Here is a 7,606-nt window from a genome sequence, read left to right on the forward strand (position 1 = left end):
CACCATAGTAACACCATAGTACCACCATAGTAACACCATAGTAACACCATAGTAACATCATAGTAACATCATAGTAACACCATAGTACCACCATAGTAACATCATAGTAACATCATAGTAACATCATATTAACATAATACCATAGTAACATCATAATAACACCATAGTAATACCATAGTAATACAATAGTGACACCATAGTAACACCATAGTGACACCATAGCAACATCATAATAACGCCATAGTAACACCATAGTGACAACATAGTAACATCATAGTAACACCATAGTAACATCAGATCAACACCATAGTAACACCATAGTGACACCATAGTAACAACATAATAACATCATAATAACATCATAGTAACACCATAGTAACACCATAATAACATCATAATAACATCATAATAACACCATAGTAACACCATAGTAACACCATAGTACCATCATAGTAACACCATAGTAACATTATAGTAACACCATAGTAACATCATAGTAACACCACAATTAATACCATAGTAACATCATAGTAACACCATAGTAACATCAGATCAACACCATAGTAACATCATAATAACACCATATTAACAACATAGTAACACCATAGTACCATCATAGTAACACCATAGTAACATTATAGTAACACCATAGTAACATCATAGTAACACCACAATTAATACCATAGTAACATCATAGTAACACCATAGTAACATCATATTAACATCATAGTAACACCATAGTAACATCATAGTAACACCATAGTGACACCATAGGAACATCATAATAGCACCATAGGAACACCATAGTAACACCACAATTAACACCATAGTAACACCATAGTGACACCATAGGAACATCATAGTAACAACATAGTAACATCATAGTAGCACCATAGTAACACCATAGTAACACCATAGTAGCACCATAGTAACATCATAGTAACATCATAGTAGCACCATGGCAACACCATAGTAACACCATAGTAACATCATAGTACCACCATAGTAACACCATAGTACCACCATAGTAACACCATAGTAACACCATAGTAACACCATAGTAACACCATAGTAACACCATAGTACCACCATAGTACCACCATAGTACCATCATAGTAATACTATAGTAACATCATAGTACCACCATAGTACCACCATAGTAACACCATAGTAACACCATAGTACCACCATAGTAACACCATAGTAACACCATAGTAACACCATAGTAACACCATAGTAACACCATAGTAACATCATAATAACACCATAGTAACATCATAGTAAGATCATAGTAACACCATAGTAACACCATAGTAACATCATAATAACACCATAGTAACACCATAGTAACACCATAGTACCACCATAGTAACACCATAGTAACACCATAGTACCACCATAGTAACACCATAGTAACACCATAGTAACACCATAGTAACACCATAGTAACATCATAGTAACACCATAGTAACACCATAGTAACATCATAGTAACATCATAGTAACACCATAGTAACACCATAGTAACATCATAGTAACACCATAGTAACATCATAGTAACATCATAGTAACACCATAGTAACATCATAGTAACACCATAGTAACACCATAGTAACACCATAGTAACACCATAGTAACACCATAGTAACACCATAGTAACATCATAGTAACACCATAGTAACATCATAGTAACATCATAGTAACACCATAGTAACACCATAGTAACATCATAGTAACATCATAGTAACACCATAGTAACATCATAGTAACACCATAGTAACACCATAGTACCACCATAGTAACACCATAGTAACACCATAGTAACACCATAGTAACACCATAGTAACATCATAGTAACACCATAGTAACACCATAGTAACATCATAGTAACACCATAGTACCACCATAGTAACACCATAGTAACACCATAGTAACACCATAGTAACATCATAGTAACACCATAGTAACACCATAGTAACATCATAGTAACACCATAGTAACATCATAGTAACACCATAGTAACATCATAGTAACACCATAGTAACATCATAGTAACACCATAGGAACACCATAGTAACATCATAGTAACATCATAGTAACACCATAGTAACACCATAGTAACACCATAGTAACACCATAGTAACATCATAGTAACACCATAGTAACATCATAGTAACACCATAGTAACACCATAGTAACATCATAGTAACATCATAGTAACACCATAGTAACACCATAGTAACATCATAGTAACACCATAGTAACACCATAGTACCACCATAGTAACACCATAGTAACACCATAGTAACACCATAGTAACATCATAGTAACACCATAGTAACACCATAGTAACATCATAGTAACATCATAGTAACACCATAGTAACACCATAGTATTAGCAGTGCTTCATGTGTACCAACTAACTAAGCGTTGAAACAATTTTTTTCAGTTGTCGGGAATGTTTTCATTCTTCATTCTGTATCTACGGCGACATCCACAGCCTTTTAATCGTCAATTGTTGCCTAGGGGACAGGTGATGGAAACAACCCGACTGGTGGAGTTAGATGTGAAATGTGAGTGATGTCATAAAGCCAGACTGGGCTCTTGTCGTTACGCCAGGCTCCTCATTGTTGCTCGGCTGTAAATAAAGCCAGACTGGGCTCTTGTCGTTACGCCAGGCTCCTCATTGGTGCTCGGCTGTAAATAAAGCCAGACTGGGCTCTTGTCGTTACGCCAGGCTCCTCATTGGTGCTCGGCTGTAAATAAAGCCAGACTGGACTCTTGTCGTTAGGCCAGGCTCCTCATTGGTGCTCGGCTGTAAATAAAGCCAAACTGGGCTCTTGTCGTTACGCCAGGCTCCTCATTGGTGCTCGGCTGTAAATAAAGCCAGACTGGGCTCTTGTCGTTAGGCCAGGCTCCTCATTGGTGCTCGGCTGTAAATAAAGCCAGACTGGGCTCTTGTCGTTAGGCCAGGCTCCTCATTGGTGCTCGGCTGTAAATAAAGCCAGACTGGTCTCTTGTCGTTAGGCCAGGCTCCTCATTGGTGCTCGGCTGTAAATAAAGCCAGACTGGGCTCTTGTCGTTAGGCCAGGCTCCTCATTGGTGCTCGGCTGTAAATAAAGCCAGACTGGGCTCTTGTCGTTAGGCCAGGCTCCTCATTGGTGCTCGGCTGTAAATAAAGCCAGACTGGGCTCTTGTCGTTAGGCCAGGCTCCTCATTGGTGCTCGGCTGTAAATAAAGCCAGACTGGGCTCTTGTCGTTACGCCAGGCTCCTCATTGGTGCTCGGCTGTAAATAAAGCCAGACTGGGCTCTTGTCGTTAGGCCAGGCTCCTCATTGGTGCACGGCTATAAACAAAGCCAGACTGGGCTCTTGTCGTTAGGCCAGGCTCCTCATTGGTGCACGGCTGTAAACAAAGCCAGACTGGGCTCTTGTCGTTAGGCCAGGCTCCTCATTGGTGCTCGGCTGTAAATAAAGCCAAACTGGGCTCTTGTCGTTACGCCAGGCTCCTCATTGTTGCTCGGCTGTAAATAAAGCCAGACTGGGCTCTTGTCGTTAGGCCAGGCTCCTCATTGGTGCTCGGCTGTAAATAAAGCCAGACTGGGCTCTTGTCGTTAGGCCAGGCTCCTCATTGGTGCTCGGCTGTAAATAAAGCCAGACTGGGCTCTTGTCGTTACGCCAGGCTCCTCATTGGTGCTCGGCTGTAAATAAAGCCAGACTGGTCTCTTGTCGTTACGCCAGGCTCCTCATTGGTGCTCGGCTGTAAATAAAGCCAGACTGGGCTCTTGTCGTTACGCCAGGCTCCTCATTGGTGCTCGGCTGTAAATAAAGCCAGACTGGGCTCTTGTCGTTACGCCAGGCTCCTCATTGGTGCTCGGCTGTAAATAAAGCCAGACTGGGCTCTTGTCGTTACGCCAGGCTCCTCATTGGTGCTCGGCTGTAAATAAAGCCAGACTGGGCTCTTGTCGTTACGCCAGGCTCCTCATTGGTGCTCGGCTGTAAATAAAGCCAGACTGGGCACTTGTCGTTACGCCAGGCTCCTCATTGGTGCTCGGCTGTAAATAAAGCCAGACTGGGCTCTTGTCGTTAGGCCAGGCTCCTCATTGGTGCTCGGCTGTAAATAAAGCCAGACTGGGCTCTTGTCGTTAGGCCAGGCTCCTCATTGGTGCTCGGCTGTAAATAAAGCCAGACTGGGCTCTTGTCGTTAGGCCAGGCTCCTCATTGGTGCTCGGCTGTAAATAAAGCCAGACTGGGCTCTTGTCGTTAGGCCAGGCTCCTCATTGGTGCTCGGCTGTAAATAAAGCCAGACTGGGCTCTTGTCGTTAGGCCAGGCTCCTCATTGGTGCTCGGCTGTAAATAAAGCCAGACTGGGCTCTTGTCGTTACGCCAGGCTCCTCATTGGTGCTCGGCTGTAAATAAAGCCAGACTGGGCTCTTGTCGTTAGGCCAGGCTCCTCATTGGTGCTCGGCTGTAAATAAAGCCAGACTGGGCTCTTGTCGTTAGGCCAGGCTCCTCATTGGTGCTCGGCTGTAAATAAAGCCAGACTGGGCTCTTGTCGTTAGGCCAGGCTCCTCATTGGTGCTCGGCTGTAAATAAAGCCAGACTGGGCTCTTGTCGTTACGCCAGGCTCCTCATTGGTGCTCGGCTGTAAATAAAGCCAGACTGGGCTCTTGTCGTTAGGCCAGGCTCCTCATTGGTGCACCATGTATACTGGTATGCTCCCCAAATGGCACCCCTTTTCCCTTTACGGTGCACTACTTTTGACCAGAGCGCTACGGACACACTATACACTACATAGGGAATAGGCTCCCATTTGGGGACGCAGTAACAGTGTTCCTGAGGGCATCGCAGAGACGATCTGGTTCTCATTGTACCTGTCTAATGAGAAGGATTATTGGTTCGTAGAGAAGCCTCTTTAAAACGTCTGTTATGTCGTGGCTGGAGTGGCTATACGCTGGATACGTGCCCCGGTTCACTTTCTAACCGAGACTTTTAAAACAAGTAGGCTCAATATTTTTGGAGGTATTCTAAACTAGTGACTGCAGCAGTGTTTGATAATGAGTAGTTTAGGTATGAATGCTTACATTTTTAAAAGTTATCCACTTCGCCCCGTTTGGGTACATAGGGCGTCCACCATTGCTCTGGAATACAAAAAAAACGTTTTTAACAGAACTCTACGGTCTCGTGGTAAAGAACACTGGGGAATTGTTAACGTGGGACTTTCACCCAGCTGCTTTGAACACATTGTAATTTCCTTTCTTTTTTTTTTAATGTTTTTGAAGACATACTCAGGTGACATCACCTCTGTGACCGATTGCGTTATATTAAGTTATATTAGACAATTGTGTGTGTGGAATTGAGGGGTTCCTATCGTGACACTTCACTGTTACAGTGAAACAATGGTTTTAAAACAACCAAGATATAAAACTGTTCTATATCTGTCCTTAAAACAAAACATTGTTGGTTGACTTACATTTTTGCAGAAGGGTCCTTCATATCAATATAACATTTGTGTAGGAAACTTTCAGGTTGTTTTTGTTAGAATTAATTTAAGTCACCTTGAAGGATAAATAAAAAGTCATTGACCCAAAGCAACAACAGGCATAAAACACCTGATGGCAGACTGCATCTGACATCATTCATATATTCACATTTTAATGAAGAGTGCAGACTACTCACAACCAGTCCCTATTCTTGTATTTCAACATAAAGGAATAGTTTGGGCTTAGGAATGACATGCTGACTCAATACACCACTTAATGGAGGCTGGTGGGGAGAGATATAGGAGGACAGGATATAAAATCATTGTTGATGTCAGATTTGGGCACCATGAGGCAATTTGAAACAGTGGAGGCTGGTGGGTGGCGCTATAGGAGGACGGGCTCATTGTAATGTCTGGAATGGAATCAATGTAACGGAGGTTTACATATGTTTGATACCGTTCCATTTATTCAATTTTTAGACATTACAATGAGTCCGTCCTGGTTCACCAACTACTTCCCAGATAGAGTTCAATGTGTCAAGTCGGAGGGCCTGTTGTCCGGAACTCTGGCAGTCTCTATGGGGGTACCACAGGGTCCAACCGATCGCTGCCCGCACCCGCCCGTCCGACTAGCATCACAACTCTGGACGGTCCTGACTTAGAATATGTGGACAACAACAAATACCTAGGTGTCTGGTTAGACTGTAAACTCTCCTTCCAGACTCATATTAAACATCTCCAATACAAAATTGAATCTAGAATCGGCTTCCTATTTCGCAAATAAAGCCTCTTTCACTCATGCCACCAAAAATACCTTCGTAAAACTGACTATCCTACCGATCCTCGACTTCGGCGATGTCATTTACAAAATAGCCTCCAACACTCTACTCTGCAAATTGGATGCAGTCTATCACAGTGCCATCCGTTTTGTCACCAAAGCTACAATATACCACCCACCACTGCGACCTGTATGCTCTCGTCGGATGGCCCTCGCTTCATATTCATCGCCAGACCCACTGGCTCCAGGTCATCTATAAGTCTTTGCTAGGTAAAACTCTGCCTTATCTCAGCTCACTGGTCACGATAACAACACCAACCCGTAGCACGCGCTCCAGCCGGAATATCTCTCTGGTCATCCCCAAAGCCAACACCTCCTTTGGCCGCCTTTCCTTCCAGTTCTCTGCTGCCAATGACTGGAACGAATTGCAAGAATCGCTGAAGTTGGAGAATAATATCTCCCTCACTAACTTTAAGCATCAGCTATCTGAGCAGCTTACCAATCGCTGCAACTGTACACAGCCCATCTGTAAATAGTCCATCAAATCTACCTACCTCATCCCCATATTGTTTTAATTTACTTTTTTGCTCTTTTGCACACCAGTATTTCTACTTGCACATCATCATCTGCACATCCATCACTCCAGTGTTAATTTGCTAAATTGTAATTAGTTTGCTACTATGGCCTATTTATTTCCTTACTTCCTCACGCCATTTGCACACACTGTATATAGATTTTTCTATTGTGTTATTGACTGTACGCTTGTTTATTCCATGTGTAACTCTGTGTTGTTGTTTGTGTCGCACTGCTTTGCTTTATCTTGGCCAGGTCGCAGTTGTAAATGAGAACTTGTTCGTAACTAGCCTACCTGGTTAAATAAAGGTTAAATAATAGAGTTAGTACATAATAATATCCCTATATAGGACCAATAAAGTTAGTAAATAATAATATCACTATATAATGATCTACGGTTGACAATTGCTCATGGGGTTAGGGTAAGGGTAACTAAAGCCCATTGTGCTCTGGCCAAAATAATTATCAGAGCCCAGGCCTCAGTCCCTCACCCTGCCAGAGCCCAAGCCTCAGTCCCTCACCCTGCCAGAGTCCAAGCCTCAGTCCCTCACCCTGCCAGAGTCCAGGCCTCAGTCCCTCACTCTGCCAGAGTCCAGGCCTCAGTCCCCCACCCTGCCAGAGTCCAGGCCTCAGTCCCTCACTCTGCCAGAGACCAGGCCTCAGTCCCTCACCCTGCCAGAGTCCAAGCCTCAGTCCCTCACCCTGCCAGAGTCCAAGGCCTCAGTCCCTCACCCTGCCAGAACCCAGGCCTCAGTCCCTCACCCTGTCAGAGCCC

This window comes from Salvelinus alpinus, chromosome 18 (assembly GCF_045679555.1).
Source record: "Salvelinus alpinus chromosome 18, SLU_Salpinus.1, whole genome shotgun sequence".
NCBI classification, from domain to species: Eukaryota; Metazoa; Chordata; class Actinopteri; order Salmoniformes; family Salmonidae; genus Salvelinus; species Salvelinus alpinus.